The sequence below is a fragment of the Equus caballus genome, chromosome 4 (assembly GCF_041296265.1).
Source record: "Equus caballus isolate H_3958 breed thoroughbred chromosome 4, TB-T2T, whole genome shotgun sequence".
NCBI classification, from domain to species: domain Eukaryota; kingdom Metazoa; phylum Chordata; class Mammalia; order Perissodactyla; family Equidae; genus Equus; species Equus caballus.
Window position 1 is genome coordinate 50,271,146 of NC_091687.1, and position 27,001 is coordinate 50,298,146.

At 35.5% G+C, this 27,001-nt stretch overlaps 1 long non-coding RNA gene across 1 annotated transcript in view; it reads left to right on the forward strand.

Annotated features, from left to right (window-relative positions):
- The first annotated feature begins 1,025 nt into the window (after positions 1-1,025).
- Positions 1,026-27,001, forward strand: part of LOC138923748 (uncharacterized) — a 141,511-nt gene continuing 115,535 nt past the window's right edge. The window contains exons 1-2 of the long non-coding RNA XR_011437826.1: positions 1,026-1,120; positions 13,040-13,143. This is a non-coding gene — a long non-coding RNA (uncharacterized lncRNA). The remainder of the gene's footprint in view (positions 1,121-13,039; positions 13,144-27,001) is intronic.

The window sequence follows — 27,001 nt, forward strand, 5'->3', positions numbered from 1 at the left end:
TCTGTTAATATTAAAAACTTTGGGGGCTATTTTTAACCATAACCAGGTCAAGCCCAGTTTAACAGAGAGAAATCTTTCTCATAGGGGTTTGGTGCGACAGTGTCAACTAGTGGTAAAGAACTAGTATTTGCTTATTCTGTATTTATAAGTTCCTGTGGGCCACAAAAGGAATAGCTGTGATGGGACAGGCTTTGGCAAATATTTGCCAAATATTATCTTCACTTATTTAGTATCTGGGGGTCATTTGAAATCCTGAACAACTCTGCCTCTCCCCAGCTTGAAAACAGAACTAAAGTCTGCCACCAATTTGCATATTGAAGTGGATATGAGTACAGATGGGTAGGTCTGGGGACTAAAATCTTGTGTGAAAAAACATGCCTCTCTTATTGTGAGGGCCCCTTTGCCAGTTCAGGCTTATTGGCTAGTATTCCATGTACAATGTACAGAAAAGACTCTTAGAAGTTAGAGGCAGTCACAATTTAGTAGTCAAAACCCCATGTGGGGAATATCTTCTACCCTCACAACTGCCTCTGGGTGGTATGGATCTAGTTCTAAAAATCATTTAGCTCCGGCTTAGCCCTAGCAGAAAACACAGAAAATCTCCAATGTGAAGGTTACTACTTTTTAATCGGTAATTCTAAGACACTTGTGGGTGACATCGAACCGGCTACCCCCAGAACATGTGATTGTGTTCTCCTTTACCTTTCTCTGAATGCTCTTTGCAATTTCATTCAGCGCTGAGAAAAGATAGCTCACGGGACTAAATTTGGGGATCCCTGTGGCCTATCTGCAGTCTTGCTGAGATACTGCAACCGCAAGCTTGTTTGATGTTGATGTTGTTCTTTATACAAGCAATAAATTCTGGACTAGTAGGCAGGAGCACACATGTGTGTCTTTCTGTGTGCATGTGTTCATAATCATGCACATGTGTATAAAGTCAAAGAGAAAAGCAAAATGACCAAGATATTTCAGTGCTGCTCTCTAAGGAAGAATCTTCAATAGCAATGTCTTTTGTTTATCTTCCTAGGTATGAAAATGATAGAACCATAGTTAGAATTTCTATTCCTGTGAAGAGGGATGAACTTTGGACAGATGACCTGTGTGTGGATAGCCACATACGGTAAGGGTTGAAATCAGAAAGTCCTTCCCTTTTTTTCTGTCTCTCCATTTCTCACAAAAATAAAGCATGGTCTCCTTTATAATCATTGACAGAGAATAACAATGTGGCTTGAGACTAGATTCTAAACTGTGTATGGAATTATGAGACCAGGAACCAATAAGATATTAATGCATGAGTATATACAGCCCCTCCCATTTCACATCCTTTTAGAAAAAAGATGCTGAGATTGTATTATTTTTGAAGACAATGCTATCTTAAGGTAGGCTGAGAGGCAGCTCAGATTTGTGGTAATTATAAGCGGTTTGGGGATACACTATTTTAGCTTGGAAAATATTCTATAACGGTCAAATAAGTCTGCAGAAAATAAATTGCTGCAGTAATCAAAATTGATTCTGGGATGTGCTTGTGTTTTCTAAAACTGATTGTGTAGAGCTGCTGCTGTGATTTCCTTGTGTTTCTTGTTATCCATATGGAACTTTGGAAAATTAGAACGTTAGAGATTTGCAGTTTGAATAATCTAGCTTTGGATATGCTTATAAAGCCACATAAGTTCCAGATGAAGAAAGCCCTGACTTCAAATACCAGCAAAAACCCTACACTCCAACTGAGTATCTTAATGGGATCCCTCTGGTTATATTTGAATAAAATAGAAAGAAATGCTTTAAAGTGATGTTTTTCTATATGTGGTGAGAATTTGATTTTTGCCTAGGATCAAGGTTTAACATGATTAAATTTTATTTGGAGTAAAAAATGCGGAATGTTAGCTTGTGGCAATTGGACTTCACTCTCCTTGTATTCTTTGTATCACTCTGTATATCAGTCAGAATAGCTGGGTTATGCAGACTAACAAACAATTCTGAAATCTCAGTGGATTAAAACAACACGTGTTTATTTCTCCATCATGCTATACATCCAAGGGGGAGTGCCAGGCAATTCTGCTCATTTTAGTCTCCAGTGTATAGGAATATAGTCTGATATGCAAGTTAGAATAGGGACGATTTCTTAGCCTCACATAGAATGCCATCTTCTAATATCCTGGAACAAATCGAAGAAAAAGTCTTTTCCTGACCTATTTCAGTAAGTTTTGGAGGAAACATCAAAGAAACATGCGTTAAAATCCCTAAGGAATAAACATTCTTATCTCATTTATTCCCACAGAGATTCATAGAAATATTTCCAAATTTTAAGAGTAGAAATTTTACTTTCTTTCCCTGGTTGACTATTTAGACCTAGATGTCCTTAGTGACTTAACAGAATAATAAAAATTGAGGCAGAATTTTCCACTATGAGATGCTCAAAGCTCTTAGCCCTACCCTCAAGAAAGAGAAGTGGTGCTAGAGATGGATTCAGTATGAGGCAATGCATTGGTCCATCATGAGAGGCAATGAAATTGTACTGTAATGAACAGAAGAGTCAAAATTTGTCATTCTTTGGCATTGGTCTATTTGTATTCCAATTTTGTAATAGGAATCTTCTTCTTGGACTTCACTCTCTCTAATGCTCCTCTCTTGGAATTTCATGCAACCAGTGTGGCAGGGGTTCGGCTTTTATTTAAAAATAACTGGCCCAGATGTTTCTCACTTCAATCTAGTTCAGCTTGCCTATGGATTATATAAAGTTTTAGGATCAAAGTCTCAGTTAATGATAATATATATATAATATATATATATAAAAACTTTATATATATGTTATCATTATCAATTATATATATATAATTTCCCATGCAAGTAAAGTGATGCTCAAGGTCCTACAATGAAGGCTTTTTACCTTATATGGAACAAGAAATGCCTGATGTCCAAGCTGGATTTCGAAAAGGGAGAGGCACACGAGATCTAATTGTGATTATTTGTTGGCTATTGGAGTGCTCCAAAGAATTTCGGAAGAAAGTTAGTCTTTGTTTTATAGACTGCCGCAAAGCCTTTGATGTGTGCGTCATGAAAGGGTATGGGCTGCTCTGAAAGAAACGGGCGTGCCTCAGCACTTGATTATCCTGATGTGCAACTTGTATTGTGGACAGGAAGCCACTGTCAGGACAAAATACGGAGAGACTGAATGTTTTCCTGTAGGCAAAGGTCTCAGACAAGGGTGTATTTTATCTCCCTATCTGTTTAATCTGTGCGCAAAACACATCATATGAAAAACTGGGCTAGACTCAGTTGAAGGAGGAGTGACAATTGGTGGGAGAAATATCAACAATCTAAGAGATGCAGATGACATCATCTTACTGGCAGAAGGCAGCAATGACTTGAAACGACTTCTGACACAAGTGAAAGAAGAAAGTGCCAAAGCAGGACTGCATTTGAACATCAAGAAGACAAAAATCAGGAGCCGGCCTGGTGGCACAGCGGTTAAGTTCATGCCTTCTGCATCAGCAGCCCAGGGTTCACTGGTTTGGATCCTGGGTGCGGACCTATGCACCACTTGTCAAGTCAAGCTGTGGCAGGCGTCCCACATATAAAGTAGAGGAAGATGGGCACGGATGTTAGCTCAGGGCCAGTCTTCTTTAGTGAAAAGAAGAGGATTGGCAGCAGATATTAACTCAGTGCTAATCTTCCTGGCAAAAAAAAGAAGACAAAAATCATGACTACAGAAGAACCAGACAACTTTAATGTAAACGTTGAAGATGTTAAGACTGTTAAAGATTTTGCTTAGGGGCTGGCCCCGTGGCCTAGTGGTTAAGTTCTTTGGAAAATACAATAATGCTTGGAAAAGCAGCAGGCAGCAGGAAAAGAGGAAGACCAAAGATGAGCTGGATTGGCTCCATAAAGAAAGCCATAGGCATGAGTCTATGGAAGCTGAATATGGCTGTTCAACACAGGACATTATGGACATCACCCATTCATAGAGTCGCCAGATTTGACGGCACGTAACAACAACATACATATATTTACCCATTTGTCTGAACTTGTTCCCCCAGCATATGTCTCTCTCGGGGACTTCATGCATGTGCGTGTTGGCTGGCCAAGGGCAGCAGAGGAACTGCAGCCACAATAGGAAACTCCCCAAGGGCTCGAGATATTTCGATTCCAGATCCTGATAGTCACTTTTTCTCTCATTCTTTCAGTCTTCACCATGGAGACAAAATTAAGAACTAATCTCTTTATGTTTAAAGGGGAAAAAATTTTTAAAGTTTCAGTATTTAATAAAGATGTTTTATTTAATCTATGTTGGTAGAATTAGTTTTAGCTTACTGAATTTATAATTGATTTTGAGATAAGATTTAGTCATAAAAGCTAGTAATCGCTAGCTAATACTCATGCTTTTTCCCGTGAAGAAAAAACAGATTCAAAAGGTCTGTCTTACCATTTCAGATATATTCTACAGTATCTTCAGTGACATATTTGCAAACTTGTAAGCGGATACATTTTGGTATGATGAAGTTAGACTATAAGCAAATCAATGCCTTCGTGTTTAACTGTTTCCAGGGAAATTCAGTAAGAGGAATATATTTAGATTTCATTTTCCTACAAGAGACATAATAGTTGTTGCAGTTTCAAAATCGTATAAGGCTTACATAATAAAAATAATGTGATTTTTCTGCTGGTGTTAGAGAAGTCTTGGTTAAATTTAGAACTATTGTAGGCGGTAAAATCCAGACCACCTGTTAAAATCACAGTTGCAGGAAGAACCTTTTGCATTAGTTTGTATTGGCTAGGTAATAGAAAAAGAGAGAGATTACTCAAAATGCAATTCAAATAGAAAGGTATTATTCAAAAGGTAAACTGATTTTCCGATAGCAGTTGTGTTTTTTAAAAATTTTATCACCTCATAATGTTTCAAAATACACTACACCTTGGCCTCATGAAACACATCTGTGCAGTCTAAGTTATGTGCATTGAGGGGATCAAAGGAATAGTTTTATGGGCTCAGCCGCAATCATACTTCATCTTCAAAATAACGTATGTGGTTGATTCTTCCCATCTCACAGAATGAGAAAATGATGTTCAGAAAGTTAAAGTTCTGTGCCCAAAGTCACACAGCCAGTAAATTAAATCACCAGTGTTTTAATAAATGTGTGCCTGATATTAAATATCCATGCTCTGTATTACTTCCAACTTAACAAGTGGAGATAAATTTATTTAATCAAGTGAGCCATTTCATCCTAATGATTAACTAGCTTACTGGAAAAGGCTAAATGAAGAATTCTTTGGACAACTTACTAGTAATATCTTCTTCATGTTAGATTGTCAATAAATATAATTAAAAGTAATTTATTGACTACTGTTTTTTCCAGTGACAACCAAATTTCTAAAAATCAGCAAATTCTGTAAAAGTTGTCCAATTATCACCTTTTCACACTGGCTTTAGGTTTGATCCATCACTTGGACCAAATGGTTGAGGTTTTTAATGGGATAGTTCATTTTTAGTGAACAAAACATGCTCTGAATCTTATGTAGATAACATTTGTCATCAGTTCATTGAAGACTTCTTTATTTTTCCATATAAATTTACTAAAACATAATACTCCTGAGTAACATATGCTCCCCAGGTTATTATTAGAATACAATATGTAAGAAGAAGCAAAAAATGCAAGGCTAATACATTAACTGAGTGTTACATAAACACATAAATTGAGTGTCGAAGAATAGCAAAGTTGTAAATCTTTATATTAGGGTACAAGTATACTAATATGATGATACCCGTTAAGGGCTCTTGGCAAAGTCCCAATATAACAATTTCTAGTTGATGTTGCTTTCTGGTCAATAAGTAAATTCCCTCTTTGCTTTTCACTTTTTCTTTAGGAATGGCATCACCACATTCTTTTTAGTAAACATACATTTGCCTACATTCCTTTCTTTTGTGAACAACTCTTTTCTGATCTATGTAAATCTGGTAGAGATGTCAATCAAAAGGGCCCCTCTTTCTCCAACACTGTCTAGACAATTAGAGTTCACCATCCTCTTTTCTACCCAACACAGCTATTAATTGAGAGGAGGGCAGGTGACACAAGCAGTGCCAAGAGGGGATGTCTCTTTCTCTTGTATAAAGCTTTAAGTTCCTGAAGTAAGCCTATAGAAAACCTGGCAAGGATATAAAGGGGAAATATCAGAAGCAGAGCCAAGAGGAGGAAAGGGGTAAGGTAACGGGAGGGGGAGAGAGACGAGGGGAGGGAAGGGGAGACACTAACGACTTTGTTTGGATGCTTGGATCTAGTTGTCTTTGAATTCAGTAACTCTCTGAGTCTTCTTGGCTATTTATGTTAGTACATCCGTCATTTCTAACTGAAAAATGTTATGGCTAATTTTTCCTTCTGTCATATTTATTTTACATGGAATTTATCTTTGTGGTGTACAAAGCTATGCTGCTCCTCTGAAATGACAATCTGTTGAATTTTGCTTGAAATTAATAATAATAACAAAATTACAATTATATTTGTGGTGGCTACTATCATAGCTAACATTTATGCAGCATTTTGCAGTTTCACATGTATTATCTCATTCAATCCTTATAACAATCCTATAATTTTGATGCTATTATCTCCATTTTTCAAGATGAAGAAGATGAGGTACAGAGAGTTCAGTGAATTTTCCCAGGATCACCCAGCTGGTAAATGTCAAAACTGGGATACAAATGCAGACAGTTTGAATTTAAAATCTACTCTCTAAACCAATGAGCAATGCTCTTTTATAACAGTTTGTGTTTACAAAAAAAGTGAGAAAGAAAGAGAGAGATCTCTTCACTGATATTTAACTTCTATGTGTAATCATTACAAATTTTCTTTAGAGTACTGCTTATCCAACAGATTTCATGGCTTTTTATATCATAGATTTGTTCTTGGGGAAAATGTGGTTATACACACCTTAATCAAGTTGTTCTTTTCCCTCATGAAAAAAGCACAGCATGATGGACATTCCCTTGTCATTATAAAAACACGTTTTCTGGCAAACTTCATTTGAGTCTCAGTCAAAAAAATTTTTTTAATATCTTTAGCAGGAAATGAAAACTTTGAAGGGCTTATGATGAATAGTACATAGCGATGCTTCTCTCTGGAAGAGATATTTAGTAGATTCTTAAATTTCATCTAGTAATGCTTTTTTTTTTTGCATGATGAGTAACATAAACATCTGTGTGTGGGCCTAGATATTTAACGAAAGTGAATTTCCACCCCCACCTGAAGAAAGGGGTGAGGAGGAAGATTTCTATTTGTAATTAGTATGGTAGAAGAAGTTTTTCTCTTCCAGTCAGCTTCCTGGAGAATGTAGCTAGGTGAAATGCTTCATCATGCTTTAATTCCTCTGCTCTGAGCTAATCAAATCTAGGACCCCCTTGGCCGACTTTAGGGTTCATAAAGATTCATTTGAATTTCTCCTTTAAAGTTGAAGAAGGTTTTAGAAATGTGCTCCATTATCATTAAGGAGAAAAGAGTCACTACCTTTATGTCTCGTACAATCTACCAAAATTCCGGTAAAGAGAATCAGACATAGAGTACAGCCTCAGAGAATGAAAAATACAGCCTGGGCCACTGTTTATGGTCGTGCCTGTTGTGCAAAGCCCTATGCAGGTGTTCTAAGCGTGGTCAAACCAACCTGGGATTTGACTGCTATTCAGGTCGCTAAGCCAAAAATTTAAGTCAATTAGGGTTCTCTCTTTGCCAGCTCTACCTACTGAGGATGCAGTAAATATAAAAATGTTTAGAATAAATTTGACAGGAGTCATGTAAGACCTCAACACTGCAATCATTGCCTACAGAAATTAACACCTAAAAAAATGGAAATTAAATATTACAAAACAAATTTATATTCTGGAAGACCCATTGTTATCAAATGTCAGTCCTCACCAAATTGATTTATAAATTCAACACATTCCCAGTTACTATTCCAGCAGGTTTTGTTTTTTTTCTTTTAGGTAGAATTTGAGAAGCTAAATCTGAAATTTATATGAAAATGCAAAGAACCTAGAATCCTTAAAAAGAAAAAAAAATACTTGGAACAGTTAAACAAACTGACTTCAGGAATTGCTGTTAAGCTAGAGTAACCAACATAGCATAGTACTGGTATAAGGAATGACAGATAAATGGAACAGAAAAGCTCAGAAACAGTTCCACTTGTACAGTTATTTGATTTTTGACAAAGGAGTTGAGTCATTCCAATGGGGAAAGAAAAATCTTTTCAACAAATGGCGCTGGAATATCCATAAAAAATAGAACAAATCTCAACTCCTACTTTATAACATCCAATCCTAGTGTTAGTAAAATGGTGTCTTTGCAAGGAAGATAAAGCAGTTGATCCAATAAAGACAAATTCTCTTCTTTCTCTGAATAACTCTAAAGAGTAAATGAAAAATAACTTCAGGTGTTACAGCCTTGGCATAGATGGGTCAGAGAGAAGCAGATCCTGTTCTATTTGTCAAAAGAGGACTCAATTCTGTAAGACATTGAGCTACCCTCAGAGATGTCTATTAAATTATTGCCCATAGTCTTAACCCAGCCTTTTCGTCTTTACTAGAACATTAAAGGCATAGACTCAGATGGGTCAGTTAGCCAAATCAATCTAGAGAGTAAAATGCCCTTATTTTGATTATGTCCTTCTCCAGATCCATTACTAGAAAAATACAGGTGACAATGCTTGCCGTTACTTCCAATTTACTTTATCCCCCATATCCAATAAAAAGGTTTCTTTCCTTTTTAAGTACCTGGTATTGAAAGGGCTTGCTGTGATTTGGCCAGATGAGTGAATTAGCAAGGATTAAGATAACTCATCTTCAATTGTTCTAGCAAATTTAGCGGCCTTCTTTGACAAAGTACATTTTCTCAAGACACGGTGAATTCCAGGTTGACTGTGTTGAAAGGGCCAGGCCAGCAGCATTTGGGACAAGGCCCTGAGACTTACTTGCAAAAGAAACAGACACTAGTCTTGAGGGGAAGTATTCTGAGAATCCGAATATGGAATTCAAAAGGAAGAGTAACAACAGCACATAATTCCAGGACAGATGTAACAAAATGTAGACTGAGTAGGACAAAGCAATTCCGTCAGTCTGGAAGGAATAAGACACTGAAGATTACAGCCAGATGACCTCACAGAGAATAGGGAGAGATGGAGAAAAATTAGGTAAGGTGCCGGTGCTAGGAAAATGTTGGTGCTAAAATAGATACTTCAAAAAGAACTCAGGCAGCAAACTAACTAAGGCACAGACGCAATTGTTATTTAGAGATCCAGTTTATATCGCAGGGAATTGAAACAGGGTGAGATGTGGGGCAGAAAGCCTAAGGTTTGGGATTAAAACTGAAGGCATGAGTGGAGAAGACCAAGGGCAATCTTGTCAGTCACTGAACCTGAAACCGTTCAGTTTCTCTTAGATCTCCAGGAATTACAAAGAATGCATAGTCTTAACAAATTTATTTTCCTTAATTCCAAACAGTGTTGCTGTCCTGGACTTCTACCTGCTCATCTAGCCTAGTGAAGATGGATTAAATAAAATATTTCATGATTTTTCATGATTTCATGATTTTTTTGGCCTACCCTTAAACCTTAGAACTGTGTTTTTAAAAGTATGGTCCAAAGACAACATTCATCACGTTCACCTGTCCATGACATTCACTCCTTTTCTGGATCGTGCTTTTGGTATCAAGTCTGAGAACTCTGTTCAGTTCTAGGTTAAGATTCCCATGCAGTACCCCTGGCTGAATCAGAGTCTCTGGGGTTGCAGCCCAGGAATTGACATGGTAAAAAAAAGTGTCACAGGTGACATTTAGACATAACAAATTTTGAGGATATAACTAAGTGGTATCAGAGAAAATGGAGAGATATTGACAAAAACAAGGAAAACACAGCCTTAGGACAATCTAGAAAAATGGTCTAGAACCTGGGGCTAGCCTTTCAGTCAACTAACTTCTGGCTTTCTTTTTTTGGCTGCTCCCCTGATTTCTTTTACTATTTGACAGGCAGAGTTTCACTGAAACAGAAAGACCCCAAGCCCCAAATTACTCCTCCTAAGATTTACTTCTTAACATGCTATCTCACAAGGAGGAAAATGACCAAGAGAGAATGCCGGAAAACATTAAAAATCTGTCCACCGCCCCTTGGCCCCAGAGGGATCTTTCCAAACATGTAGATGTCAAGCTAGACCCAAGGGGAGAGGAACTCTTCCAGCCTCTCTTTCTCCATTGGGTACATGTTCCTCCCTGAAAGGTGCAGGGGAAAGAATGTGAGGTTTACAGGGAGTAGTAAGGTAAGCGAAAGGAAGAATCCTGATTCTTCCAGCTGAGGCCAAGTCTAGAAAGAAATCATTGCGTTCGCTTAAGACAACTGGATCCTCAGGGTCAGACTGTTGGGTGAAGTTGTTGAACTAACTTCTGTCTAAGGGAGGGGTCCATTGCCTAGGGTTATTCTAGCCCAGAGGCAATAATCCAGTATTCTGTAAACTGAGTCAGAATCAAGAACTTCTGACAGGAGTCTCAGCACCTGAATGGGAAAACTATCTTAAGGAGAAAGACAGTCTCCCCAGACTATTGTCAGAAAATCTTGCTTTTTGAAAAGGAATGACTCTGTTTCTAGCAAAACCCAGTATTGGCAACATTTTTGTCAGTTACTTTCGATTCTTATAACATTGAACCATTTAAATGCTTTTCTCTTTTAATAACACCAATGATTCATTCACTCGTTGCCATTAAATGACAAAAGCACAAGACCAAGCTTTAAATACAGAACAATAAATCATATGATCACGAAAAAAAGCTCTCGCCATGTGGTCGGTGTGGCTGGCTTTCAGTTCTGTGCTTTGATTCCAAATCTGGGTCGCAGCAAAGATAATTATAGCAGTGCCATTAGCCTACCTAGCAGTCAGGGGAAGGGGTAATCACAATGCATTAGAAAACAGTGACCCAGCACTTCCATTACTTCTGAGGGCCTTAGCTACACTAGACTCACATGCATCACTACCAGTTTTGGAAGAGGATGCTCTAAGGAAAACACTCGTACTCATGAGCAGTAATTATGATTATTACAGTTCACAAAACAATTTTAATGCCATATTGTCAAAAAATGATCCTAGGAATCCTCTCTAACATCCCGTGTTAGGCTTCTAGCCAGACAAACACTATGGTTAAAAGTAACTGTGACAAAGAAGCTGTGTGGGTTGTAGAATTATAATCTTAATTTTTTGCCGGTTCCTTCTGACAGGGTCTTTATTTCAGAGTGTCTGTTGCCTAGAACATTTAGGAGGTGAAATCTGAACTCGTTTCACTTATAACTCAAGCCTGATTTGATTACAATAAGTTCGGTAGGATTGTTCAACTTTGCTAGTTGTAATGGAGTTTTATTTAATCAAGAGTTGTTTGAAATAAGTGAGCTAAAAGCATAAGCTCTGTGTGTCTGTTCATGTGTGTGTGTGTGTGTGTGTGTGTAGATTTTCATTACAACTGTGCTACTACAAATGAGACTTGACCTGTCTTTTATCATTTTTATTTGCCAACAGTATTTGCCAGTGTCTATAGTAACAAGCTAATTTGCTTTAGAAAAAAAAATTGAAAAGCACATAAAAACTATTTTCCCATTCCAAATTAAAATGCCTGCTAATGAGGTTAAACTAAACTAGTGTGGCATCTACATGAAAGTAGCAAAAACAAAACACAGTCTAAAACAGTTGCTGTAAATCTCTCTGAAATTCTGGGATTAAAATAATTTTAAGCTCATCTTTTGTTAAATAATATCTGTTGGTATCTTTTAGATAATTTATTAGAATAGTAAAGCAGTTATATTACTGACAGTAATACTGAGCTAAACATAGCAATGTGTGTTGTAATAATATCTGGCTTTGAATAATGTAGACTGGGCCTGAAACTCAGCTCTAGTCTAGAGGGGAGAGAGAAAGAGAGAGAGAAAGAGAGAGAGAGAAGGGAGAGAGGGAGAAATGGATGGATTCCACAGCAATGGTGGAATCCAGCAAGAACAACCATGCAATCCAAGACAGTGTCCAAAGGACAGCAAATTGAGATGAAACTCAGGCAAATGCCATGGGCATGAGTTCGGTCTTAATTGTGGGAATAGCAGCTAGCAATAGCTAACTTGAGATTCACATAGATTTGCCTGAAGAGCTTTTTAAAAAACACTCATTCCCTTGGCTCCACTATAGACAACATAAATTAGACTCTCTGAGATGGACTGTTAGTTAGTTTGTGTGTTTTTTTTAACTTTCATTTTGAGGTAATAGAAATTAATATGCAGTTGTCAGATATAGTACAGAAAGATCTCGTATACCCCTCACTCAGTTTCTACCAAGTGTAACAACGGGCATAACTATAGTACAGTACTTTAACCAGGAAATTGATTTTGGTAGAATTCATCTACCTTATTCAGATTTCAGCAATTTCACATGCATTCATTTGTACGTGTGTGTATGTTTGTATGTATTTACTTCTAGGCAAATTATTACACATGTATATTTACGTGGCATCCACCACAGTCAAGTTACAGAACAGTTCTACCATGAAGGTCTCTCACACTACCCTTTTAGAATCACAGCTACCTCCTTTCCTCCTCTGCCAAGCCCTGGCAACTACCAATCTGTCCCTCTGCTCTTTAATTTTGTCATTTCGAGAATGTTCTATAATTGGAGTCATAGTGTGTGTACTCTTTGGGGATTGGATTTTTTTCACTAAGCAGAATTATCTGGAGATGCATCCAGGTGTTGTGTGTATCAATAGCTTGTTCCTTTTGCTTGCTAAGTAGTATTCCCTGGTACAACATCATACTACCAGTGGACCATGGTACCACGGTATGTTTAATCATTCACCCATTGAAGGACATGTGAGTTGTTTCCTGTTTGGGGCTATTAAAAGCATATCTGCTAAGATCATTTGTGCACATATTTTTGTGTGAATATGTTTTCATTTCTAAGGCATAAATGCCCAAGTATATAACTGCTGGATTTTGTGGTATTTGCAAGTTCAGGCTGATAAGAAACTACCAAATTGTTTTCCAGAGTGGCTGCAATATATTACATTCTCAACAAAAATGTGTGATTGATAAACCTCCACGTCCTTTAAAGATTTGGTGTTGTCACTATTATTTTAGTCATTCTGACAGGTATGTAGCGATATTTCATTGTTGTTTTAATATGCATTTTCCTAATGACTAATGATATTGTGCCTATTTTCCATCTCTTCAGTGGAATATCTGTGCACATTTTCTAATTGGATTGTTTGCCTTTTTACTATTGAGTTTTCAGAGTTATTTATTTATCCTAGATATAACTCCTTGTTGTATTTGTGGTTTGCAAATATTTTCTGCCACTTGATATTTTCTTTTCAATCTCTCTTCACAGGGTCATATGCAGCATGAAAGTTTTTAATTTTAATGAAGTTCTGTTTATCAGATTTTCCTTTTAGGATTGTGTTTTTGGTATCGAGTCCAAGAACTCTTTGCTTATTTTTGGATTTTCTCCTATTTCTTCCACCTCTGAATGATTTTGTAGTTTTCATGATGCATTTCGAGGTAATGTGAGTTTCAGGCATGAGGTTAGGTGGGGATTCATATTTATGCCTGTGGATATCCAACTGCTCCAGCACCATTTGTTAAAAGCCTTGTCTTTCCTCCATTGAATTGCTTTTGCACCTGTGTCAAAAAATGCGCCCCAAAATATGTGGGGCAGATTTTTGTGCCTCTCTTTTCTGAGTTCTTTATTCTGTTCAATTTATCTATGTGTCTATCTTTCTGCAAATACCAGCCTGTCTTGATTACTGTAGCTATATAGCAAGACTTGACATTGAGTAGAACGATTCCTCCCAATTTATTGTTTTTTATCAAAGTTGTTTTAGCTATTCTAGATCCTGTGCTTTAAATGTAAATTTTAGAATAAACTTACCTATGTCTACAAAAACTTTGATGGGATTTTCATAGGAATTGCATTAACCTATATATTAGTTTGAAGATAATATATATCTTCACTATGTTGGATCTACCAATCCATTGACATGATATGTCTATTTATTTAGGTCTTTTATTTCTTTCGTCAGCATTTTCTAATTTTCAGCTCATGGATCTTGGGTGTTTTGTTAGCTTATAATTAAGTATTTCATTTTCTTGCATTAATTGTAAATGGTATTCTGTTGTTAATTTTCGTTCTCACGTGTTCCTTGTTAGTATATTGAAATATAATTGGGTTTTGTGTATTGAGCTTTATTTTGGGGCAGTGAACTTGTATCCTGTGACCTTGCTGTGCTCATTTGTTTTCTGAGGATTTTATGTAGATTCCTTAGAATTTTCTAGGTAGATGATCCTGTAATCTGCAAATAGGGACAGTTTTACTTCTTTGTTTTTTATCAGCCTGGTTTTAATTTCTTTTTCTTGTTTTGTACTACCTAGAACTTTCAGTACTATGTTGAATAAGTGTGTTAAGACTGGAAATCCTTGACTTCTTACTAACTTAGGACAAAAACATTTAGTATTCACCATAAAGCAGGATGTAAATTTTAAGTTTTTTGTAGATGCTCTTTATCAAGTAGAAATACTTCTCCATTGATTCTAACTTACTGAGAGCTTTTGTCATGAATGTGCGTTGAGTTTTGTCAAATGCCTTTTCTTTGTAGCCTGATATGATTATGTGAATTTTCTTCTTTAGTTTGTTGATATGTCTTAGTCTTAGGCCGGGTAGCTTATATAAACAACAGGAATTTATTTCTCACTGTTCTAAAGAGTGGAAATCCAAGATAAGGGTGCCACCATGGGTAGTGAAGACCCTCTTTTAGGTTGCAGACTTCTCTTGTATCTTCACATGGCAGAAGGGGGCGAAGGAGCTCTTTGGGGTCTCTTTTATAAAGACACTACTCCCACACCATCCATGCGGGCTGAGCCCTCATGACCTAATCACCTCCCAAACGCCCCACCTCCTAATACCATCACCATGGTCACTAGGTTTTCAACACATGAATTTTGGGGAGAAACATTTAGACCATAACATGATATAATGGATTAGATAATATAATGGGTGATATAAAGTTGATCTTTGCATATTGACCCAGCTTTGCAAGCCTAGAATAAATCTCATTTGATCATGGTGTATAATTCTTTTTCTACGTTGCTGGATTCAACTTGCCAATATTTTATTGAGTATTTTTGTGTCTAATTTAATAAGAGATATTGGTCTACAATTTCTCTCATTTTTATATTGTCTTTGTCTAATTTTGGTGTACGGTAATAATGTCCTCATAAAATGAATTAGGAAGTATTTTCTGTCTTGTGGAAAAGACTTTGTAAACTTGGTTTTCATACAATTTTCCATTGAAACTATCTGAGCAGCATTGGTATTTTTCAAAAGCTCCCTGATTGTCCTAATATGTAGCTTAGGCTGCACTAGTGATTCCTTTTGGCGAGTGATAAGATAGATAACATCAGTAGAGTTTCTCCAAGATTATATTAGTTAAGTCATTCACAGAAAGACCTAAGCTGAGGTTGGGATAGAAGAGTAAGATCTAGTTTCCTGAAAGACTGGGATTTGCAAGTGGTACAGGGATCAGTCAAGCCAATTAGTGCTCAGAGGTAGACCAGGTTCTAAAAGAGACTGAAACACAAGTATACATACAAGAAATAATACATATTGTTTTGCACGGGGTTCTTTTCATTCAACAATATATCAAGAGCCTTTTTCCATTTCAGTGAGACAAATCTGTTTCATTCTATTTGGAAAATAGAAAATAGTACATGATACAGATAAGCAAAACATATTCATCCCCTCTGTTATTGTTCAATGTTTATAATATCTCCATATTTTAAACAAATATTTTACTGGTTATATCTAAGTATTTTTATTTACGTTAAATAAATCTAAATGGCTTATGCAAGTTTGCAGTGCCCATCAGAGATCTTAATATGTTGTCTAAACTTTCAGAATTACAAGATTACCATCAGGCACACTTAGTATCATATTCCCTTAGAAGGATATAGAACAGGAAACCTAATTTGCCATGAGCAGAATCAGGTGTTTTTCTTCCATTAGAATTTCAACATGCAGGCTTCTTACTATTTATTTATAGTTCTACCAATCCAAAAGCATTTCATCAAAAAGGGCCATTTTACCATTAGCAATTTGGCCCAGTAACACTGCTGACATTCTACCTTTAACAAGTTTCTAGGGAAAGAGAGCTATGAAGCTAATTGAGCCCAAGTTCAGTTCTTCATGAAGAAGGGAATGGGAATTGTCAACTTTTACCCACAATTTTAAATTTGAATAAATTCTGCCAAATTTTGCTCTAAAAAGTTTGTATCAGTTTATACTTAAGCATGAGTAAATGAGTGCTATTTTCCTCACAACTTTTCCAACATGGTATATTATAAGTTATTATAAATATTTTATTGTTTGCTAATCTATTACACTATTATTTTTATTTGGATTCCCCTGATAATAGGTAATTTTTAACATACCTATGATGGTTATTTAAAACTTTTTAGTGATTTATCTGCTTACATGACATTTTTCTATTGGGTTGTCTTCTTATTACTAATTTAAAGCAGTTTTACATTTTAGGAAGATCACATTTTGTCTGTTATATGTAACGTATGTATGTTCCTCATGCTCCCATTTGTCTTTTACCTTTTTTTTTTTTTTGCTGGGAAAGATTAACTCTGAGTTAACGTATGTTGCCAGTCTTCCTCTCTCTTTTTCTTTTCTTTTCCTCCCCAAAGCCCCAGTACATAGTTGTACATTCTGGTTGTAAGTCCTTCTAGTTCTTCTATGTGAGCCACCACAACAACATGGCTACTGACAGAAGACTGATGTAGTTCTGCACCTGGGAATGGAACCCAAGCCGTCAAAGTGAAGCACACTGAACTTTAACCACTAGGCCATCAGGGCTGGCTCTGTCTTATACCTTTTTTAGGATACAGTTGCTGAAGATGAAGGCAAAACTAATTATGTGGTTGAATATGCCAATCTTTCCTTTATGTCTTCCGAAATTTGTATTAGGCTTATGATGGATTTTTATCACCCAAAATTCTAAACATATTTACCACATTTTCTATTGAGATTTTTATGTTTTGTGTATAAATTATTTGTTTTGTTTCATTGATCCATTTGTAGGGACTCAGTGTCTACTCTGTAATGGAAGTTGACTAGGGCATTGCCCTACTTCTCTTCCTGGCACCAAGCCCACCCTGGGATTTCCCTAAGGCAGATCCGCCATTAAATTTAGAGCTCACTGGCTTGTGCCTGAGAGCTGTATCCTTGCACAGCAGTTCAAGGCACTTTAATTAATTACCTTGCCAATTGCCCCAGTGACTGCTCTGACTCCCAAGCTAGAATTTCTCTGATCCTGGGGAGTTTTCTGGTGTTCTATTTGGAAAACTTTCTTTTTTCAGAAGTCCCTATTGAGTTGTCAGTTGCTCACCTCTGTGGGGTTTCTTTTCCAATTAAATCCCATCTGCTTTATATCTTTAAGAAAGTTTTCAATAATCATTGCCCTCTGAAGGCATTCTTTCTGCTTTTCTAGGATAGTTTCTCCTGACATTTCAATGAGTTTTAGGGAGGGAAGTATGTTAAAGCTTACGTAGTCAGTCATCTTGACCTAGAAATAAATGATGGATTTTCAAAAAATCTTACTACATGCATACTGAAGCCTAAAACAAGGGATTGATTCCTAATTGGATTAGCATTCAAAAGAGAAAATATTTAATACAGAAGATTTGGATTAGATAAGCAAGAATATCTTGTCACACATGAAAAATGTACTTTTTATACTTTCAAATATGCAATAATGGGATCAAAAATTTGATTCAGTTAATATTAGTTTTTGGGAAAATGATTCAATCCTTAACATGATTCAATCAGCCTAATTTTTAATCAAGATAAAAGGAGCTTAAATTGTTAATAATAATGTTTAAAATATGCCAGTTAATGACATTATTGAATAAAATTATTATTAAAATACCATGCATTGAAAACTATGTCCACACAAAAACCTGCAGATGGTTGTTTATAGCAGCTTATTCATTATTGTCAAAACTTGAAGGTAAACAATATGCCCTTCAGTAGGTGAAGGATAAATAAATTGTTGCAAACCTGATTATATAATATTATGCAGCACTAAAATGAAATAAGCTATCAAGCCATGAAAAGACATGTAGGGATCTTAAGTGAACATGGCCAATCTGAAAAGGCTACATACTGTATGATTCTAACTGTATGACATTCTGGAAAAGGCAGAACTATGGAGAAAGTAAAAAGATCAGCAGTTGCCAGGAGTTGGGACAGAGGATGAAAAGGAGAAGCATGGAGTATTTTTAAGCCAGTGAAAATATTCTGTATGATACCATAATGATGGTGCATGTCATTATTCATTTATCCAAGCTCATAGAATGTACAACAGCAAGAGTGAACCCTAATGTAAGCTATGAACTTTGGGTGATAATGATGTATCAATGTAGGTTCATCAGTTGTAACAATTGTACTAGTCCAGTGGGAGATTGTGATAATGGGGGAGGCTATGTACGTGACGGCAGGGAGTATATGGTAAATCTCTGTTCCTTTTTCTCAATTTTATTGTGAATCTTGATCTGCTCTAAAAAAAGTAAAGTCTTAATTTAAAAAAATACCACGCAGGTTGTGAGTGAAAGCTTAATTTAGTGGGGTTTGGAATAATAATTTGAGACCTAACTTGAGATAAAATTTAATTCTGAATTTTTAATTCCTGTCTTATAACTGCAGTGACACAAGCTGACACCATAGTGGCACAGGTAACTGGCCTGCAGCAATGGAAGCACATTTTATGGAAGGTATAGTAGGATCACAGGGCTCTGGGTAACTTTATTGGGCACCAATGACATAGCAGCAATGAGATGCTCCCGAGTCATGTAGGGAGCAGTGGAAGGTATTGCCCTTTGCACATTATCAGTAAGTGCATCAACAGTGGTGGTAGAAAAAGAGCCAGAACAAGACAGAAAGAAAATATCAGAAGCCACTAAGTCATTCAGAAGATTTCATCATGAACAGACGAGACACCTCTTGATTCTCATAAAGGACTTGGAAAGATCTGATTAAAAATTCTGTGTTAGGAAATAGTTTAAAATGCTCACTTGACTTCATTTAGGCTATGTCACAGAAAGAGTATATAAATGAATCCGGAATTCTAGCCAAATCAAACATGGAAATATTCATTGATAAAAAAGATATTTAAATAATGGGACTAAAAGAGCTCACCTAGGGTAAACGTGCAAGTAGACAAGAAAAGATGGAGCCCAGGGACACTACATCCAGACTAGTGCTTATTAAATATAAAATTAAAATTGTAGATCACAAATCTTGTTTTAATCAAGTGCCTACACCAATTTATAGAAATTATTATGTCATTAAAATGTAACAAGTTGTTAAAACAAACTATGATGTTGACTTTTGGTCTGCAATTTTTTGGGTGTAACACTTTGGAGGACAACTCGAATTGTATGAAATCACGCATTCCTGAACCAGCTTTACAGCTCTTTTGTTCCTGTGGGAAGGATGTTCACAGAGACTTACACCAATATTGAACTGAATTAATTTAATCTAATAAATATATATTGTGTTCCCAGGAGGAATAAGACATTGAGCTTGGTTCTTGTTTTGCATAAAATAACATTAAAAGCACAAATATTACCTTGAAAGACTTATAGCCTAAATGGAGAGAAAAATATATACAGGACTAACCATAAAAACAAAAGAAATGTTGCAAAATAACCATTAAAACAAAAAAAAAGTACAGAAAAGAGAAATTGAAACTTACTGCTAGAATTTGGAAAAGCTTCAGCAATGAGCTGGCATTTTAAATAGTTCTTTGAGAAGGAAGTTGATTTCAGTAAGTGGATAGGCAGAGATAACGTGTAAGGCAAAATGAAAGAAGATCATGAGTCAGAGAGACATTCCCAATAGAAAGCAAGTCAGGTAGTATTGTGGAATAAAAAGTGTTAGTTGAGTGTATTTGGGAGTAGGTGCAGGTGGGGAGTTGGTTTGTGGAAATCATACTGGAGAGTGAGTATGTTTTAATTTGGCCTTGATGGCACTCTAAAGAATAGATACCGAGCATTTGTTTTCAAGTTTGGGGAAAATGGAATATTTTAACCTCCGAATTATAAATAATGTTGTATTCTGTAATGTTCCTGCATTTAATCTGAATTAATATTTCAAAGATTGTTTTAGGGAGATGTTATTACAGGTAGTGTTTCACCCCCCTTTCTACTTTTAAATAGTTTTCTAATTTTCTGTAGTACATATAAATTGCTATTTATAAAAAAGTATTTTCTCATTATGAAACTTAGTAAACATCTTTTTGTACTTACTTTTCCTTCATTTAAATTATTGCTCATGGAAAAGATATCCCATGCAATGGAAATCAAAAGAGCACAGGGGTAGCCATATTTATATCAAACAAATAGACTTTAAGTCAAAAATTGTAACAAGAGACAAAGAAGATTATTATATAAGGATAAGGGAGTCAATTCATCAAGAAGATATAACAATTATAAATATATATGCACCCAACAGATAACGTAAGTATATTAGGCCAATACTAACGTATCTGAAGGAAGAAATAGAAAAGAATACAACAATACTAGGGGAATTCAATACCCCACTTTCAACAGTGGATATATTATCCAGACAGCTAATCAGTAAGGAAACATTGGACTTGAACTATACCTTTAGTCAATGCCTTAGACCAAACAGGCCTAAGAGATATATAGAGAACATTTCATCCAACAGGAGCAGAATACACTGTCTTCCAAGTGCAAATGTAATATTCTTCAGAATAGATCATATATAAGGTCACAAAACAAGCTTTAGCAAATGTAGGAAGATTGAAAACATACCATGTTCTTTTCCAACCACAATACTATGAAACTGGAAGTCAATAACAGGAGGAAAACTAAAAAAATTCTAAAATATGTGGAAATTCAACAATAAACTCCTGAGCAATCAATGGGTCAAAAAAGAAATCAAAGGGAAATTTTAAAAAATCTTGAAACAAGCAAAAAGGGAAACACAACATGCCAAAACTTATGCAATGCAGCAAGCACAGTTCTAAGAAGGGAGTTTATAGTGATAAATGCCAACATTTTTTTTTAAAAAAGAAAGATCTCAAATAAACAACTCACTTTACACCTCAAGGAACTAGAAAAAGATCTCAATAAACCACCTCACTTTACAACTCAAAGAACTGGAAATAAAAGAAAACTAAACCCAAAGTTAGCAGAAAGAAGGAAATAACAAAGATTGGAGTGGAAATAAAATAGAGATCAGAAAAACAATAGAAAAGATAAATGAAAATAAAAGCTTGTTTTTTTAAAGATAAACAAAATTGACAAACCTTTGGCTAGACTAAGAAAAAAAGAGAGGAAATTCAAATAAATAAAATTAGAAATAAAAGAGGAGACATTACAATTCACATAGCAGAAATACAAAGGATGATGAGACTACTGTGAACAATTATATACCAACAAATTGGATAACCTAGAAAAATTGGATAAATTCCAAGAAACAGGCGACATACCAATAGTGAATCAGGGAAAACTAGAAAATCTGAACAGATTGATTACTTGTAAGGAGATTGACTAAGTAATCAAAATCCTCCCAACAAAGAAAAGCACAGGTCCAAGTGGTTTCACTCGTGAGTCTCCCAAATATTTAAGGAAGAATTAACAGCAATCTTTCTCAAACTCTTCGAAAAAATTGAAAAGAAGAGAACACTGCTCTCATTTTACAAGGCCAGCACCACCCTGATACCAAAGCCAGACAAGGACACTACAAGAAAAGAAAACTATAGGCCAATATACCTGAAAACTATAGGCCAATATACCTGATGAATATAGATGCAATAATTCTGAACAAAATTTTAGCAAACTGAATTCAACAGCACATTAAAAGCATCAAACAACATGATCAAGTGGGATTTATTGTTGGGATGCAAGGATGGTTCAACATACACACTTGAATTAATGTGATACACCACCTTAATAGAATTAAAGATGAAAATTATATAATCATCTCAACAGATGCAGGAAAAGCATTTGACAAAATTCAACGTGCTTGCATGATACAAACTCTCAACACGTTGGATCAAGAAGTGATGTACCTCAACGTAATAAAGGCCACATCTCACAAACCCACAGCTAACACTATATGCCACAGTAAAAGTTTGAAAGCTTTCCCACTAAGATCAGGAACAAGACATGGGTGCCCACTCTTACCACTCCTATTCAGCATAGTACTGGAAGTCCTAGCCAGGGCAATTAGGAAGAAAAAGAAATAAAAGATATCCAAATTGGAAAAGCAGAAGTAAAATTGTCTCTGCAGATAATGATCTTATATGTAGAAAATCCTCAAATTCCGCCAAAAATCTGTTAGAACTAATAAACAAATTCAGTAAAGTTTCAGGATACAAAATTGATAGAGAAAAATCAAATACAATTCTATATACTAACAACAAACTATCTGAAAAGAAATGAATAGTATCAATAACAATAAAATATTTAGGAATAAATTTAACCAAAGATGTGCAAGATCTGTACACTGAAAACTATGATGTTGGTGAAAGAAATTGAAGAAAATACAAATAAATGAATATCTCATGTTCATGGATTAGAAGAATTAATAGTGTTAAAATGTATATACTACCCACAACTGTCTATGGATTCAATGCAATCTTTATCAAAAATTCCAATGGCATTTTTCGCAGAAGTAGAAAAACAATCTTAAAATTCATGCAGAACCACAAAATACCCTGAATAGCCAAAGCAATCTTGAGAAAGAAAATATCCCACTTCCTGATTTTCAAACTGTATTACAAAGCTGTAGCATCAAAACAGTATGGTACCAGCATAAAAACAGACACATAGGGCAATGAAACAGAATCAAAAGCTCAGAAATAAATCCACTCATTTAAAGTCAACTAATATTTGACAAGGGAGCCAAAAATACTCAGTGGGGAAAGGATAGTCTCTTCAATAAACGGTGTTGGAAAAGCAATAACCACATGCAGAAGAATAAAATTGGACGTGTATTTTACACCATTCACAAAAATTAACTTAAAATGGTTTAAAGACTTAAATAAAATACCTGAAACCTTGACCTCCTAGAAAAAAAAACACAGAGAAAAAGCTCCTTGATATTGTTCTTGCCAAGATGTTTTGGATATGACACCAAAAGCACAGGCAACAACAGCAGAAATGAAGTAGGACTACATAAAACTAAAAAGCTTCTGCACAGCAAAAGAAACAATCAACAAAGTGAAAAGGCAATCTGTGGGATGGGAGAAAATCTTTGCAAACCATCTATCTGATAAGGGGTTAATACCCAAAATATATAAGGAACTCATACAACTCAATAGCAAAAGATCCCAAATATCAGATTAAAAAGTGAACAGAGAACTTGAATAGATATTTCTTCAAAGAAGACATACGAATGGCCAACAGGTTCATGAAAAGATACTCAACATCACTTATCATCAGGCAAATGCAAGTCAAAACCACAATGAGATACCTCACACCTTTTATAGCGGCTGTTAACCAAAAAGACAACAGATAAAAAGTGTTGGTGAGGATGTGGAGAAAGGAGAACCCTGGTGCACTGTTGGTGGGACGACCACTGTGGAAACAGTATGGAGGCTCCTCAAAAAATTAAAAATAGGACTACCATATAATTCAGCAATCTCACTTCTGTGTATATATCCAAAAGAAATGAAATCACTCTCTTAAAGAGAGTGTATACTCCCATGTTCATTGCAGCTTTATTCACAATAGCCAAGACATAGAAACAACCTAAGTGTTCGTTGAAGGGTGAAAGGATAAAGAAAATGTCACATACATAAAAAATATTTATGTAAATAAAATTATATATAAAATTTTAAATAAATATATATAATTAAAATGTGATATATATATATATATAATGGAATATTATTCAACCATTAACAAAAAAGGAAATCTTGCCTTTTGTGACGACGGGGATGGACTTCGAGGGCATTATGCTAAGTGAAATGAGTCAGACAGAGAAAGACAAGAACTGTTTGTTGTCACTTATATGTGGAATCTAAAAAGGCAAACTCATAGAAATAGAAAGTAGAATAGTGGTTACCAGGGCCTGGGGAATGGGGAAAATGGGGAGATGTTGGTCCAGTCACAAACTTCCAGTTATAAAATGAATAGGTTCTGGGAATTTCATCTGCAGCATGGTGACTATAATTAACAATATGGTATTTTACACTTGAAAGTGCTAACAGAGTAAATCTTAAATGTTATCACAAAAAATTAGCAATTGTATGAGATGATGCATATGTTAACTAACCTTGTTGTAGTAAGTATTTCACAAAATATACTTTTATCAAATTATCATGTTGTATACCCTTAAACTTATGTACGTTATATGTCAATTACATCTCAATAAAGACAAAAGCATAAATGCTATTATATGACTTTTTTGTGGTTCAATAAACATTCCAATTTAAATCCAATTTTAAGTATATGGATTTTATGATGGGAAATTTGTTTTTTCAAATTATTTTGTTTGATGGGAACATGGGCTAAGAAGAGTAGAGCATGACTCTTTATTCTCCAATTAAGATCTTCAGTTAAAAACATGCAGATGTGTGGATTTTCATTAATGCTCTGTTCATTCATGCATCCGTTCATAAATATCATCGATGACCTACGATATGCCAGTTATTACACTAAGTCCCAAGGATTCTATGATGAATACTTCACCTAGGGAGCTGGAGTCACAGACTGCACTGATGTCTGGAAAGAAGAATTTTTCTTTTCCTTTTTTATTTTCCCCATCAGGTGTAAACCACAGCCAAGGCATGAAGGGCAAATAAAGTTCAAATATTTGCCTTGAAATTATTTATTTTCATAGAAAACCATTTGTACTCACTGAGGGATCAGATATGGAATACTTTCCTCTCCTTTTGTACATCCTGGTGGGACAGTAAAAGTGTAATAATAAAACCCATAGAATACTCTCAAAAGACAAGTATTTTAGTTCTGGCTTTATTATGGTCTTATTGCTTCAAGACTATAAAAAGATAAATGGAAAAATTTTATAAGATACTCATGAAATTACTTTAGTAGCATAACAGAGTTCTGAAGGTGGATCTTCTGTAAAATGGATGCAGCTGTTTATTTCACGCTCTTGGCGTTCTTCAGCATTTTTGCCTTGCCATTTCTCTGCTCATGCATTTTTTCTTGGAATGTCCCCTCCCCCCAATTTTGTGTACCTGGCAAATGTTTACATATTGCTGAAGTTCAAATACTGTATATTTTCACCTGTTCCTGTAAGCTCTTGATAGCCAGTTAAAATAATAATTTCTTAATTTGTGTTAACAGATTATAGAATATCTACCACTCTTATAGCATCTTCCATGCATCATATTATTTTGCTTAGTTTTCACTTAACTGAGAGTTGCTTGTGAGCAAGGACTACTCTAAATAATTAGTAGTAGTTTTAAAATTTCAGTTTATGATATAACGCCTTGCACATCATAGACATTACTTCTGTTTTCTTTAAAGCAAATCATAAAGTTTCTCATAGAAAAATAAGTAGTAATGATTCCGATGACTGACCTTTAGTATTATAAAATAAATCAAGCTACATTTATTTTTGGATTCCCTTCAGTGTGATGTACTTTGCTTTTCAAAAATAACTTTCTTCAAGAATTTTGAAGGCAAGGTTCCTAAGTTCCAAAGCCTGACTATTCTTGTCCTATCACCTCATTTCTGCCACATCTATGAGCCAATAGTTGGCCTCGCATGCTTTGCCTATTAAACTCTTAATGTGTTTAGAATGGGTTTTTTATTTATGAGTATAGTGTCGCACACAATCTTCTTTATACTGTCTTTTCAACAACACTATTTTAGGTAAAAATTATTCAAAGTTAATCTGAATGGACCAGAATGACCTAGCGAATGAAAAATAATAATTTAATCTAAGACAAAAAGTAAAATTTGACTATCCAAATTATTGTCATAACAGAATATGGATTATCATGATGACGATGATGATAACTGAAACTTTACAAGGAAAGTCTTCAAATATTAACGACCACTACCACCACCGACAGCAAAAACAGCACCAGAGAGAGAGGACAGTGCAAACAAACACTCTTTTAAAACATGTTTTAGTATAAAATTCCAAGGCATTCTGGTCGGATAGTAGCAATATACCTCTTAAATTGTAAATATAAGTTGCCTATATAGTATTTCTCACCCTCTTCAACAAATGGTGACAAATCATTGCAATTTACCATGCTTTAAATCTAGCCAGTACTTGAAAACTCAATTAATTTAGAAGGACAAAGAAGACGACCATTCTGAGAAGCTTCCTATCTTTTCAGTCAGATCATTAACAAAAGAAATAAATATTAAAATTGTTATTGAACATCTATTGTGTGCCAGGCACTGGGTACAAAGTAGTAGATAACACAGCTCCCACCCACTGGAGAGAAATATAAGTAAATAGACAACTGCAATGCTGTGTGATAAAAACTACCCAAGCTGGGGAGTAGGCGTTATCAAATCATACACCTTTTGGAGACAACAGAGGCCATAAGAGAGTTTTATGTAATGAGTGACATGATCACATTGTTTGAGCGTATACCCCTGCTCCATCTTTAGCTTACCTTTTATACTAAGACTGGAAACCATTTGAAAACATTTCTTCCCAAATTCCAGACTTTCCAGATGTATATAAAATCATTTACTCACAAAATCTTTAGAGTAAAACTATATTAATGAAGAGAGCACGTTGATGACATTTAGGTTAGAATATTGAACAAAATAGTTAGGTATATTATAAGCGGTGTTGAGAGCCTTTCTAGGATATGAATTCCTTTCAGATTCAACTTGAGGCCAAGAAACCTCTAGGTGTTTGGAATAGGGAGGAGTTCAAATGTCAGCCTTGCAAAGGTGTTTTGGAGCCAGCTCAGACTAGCTC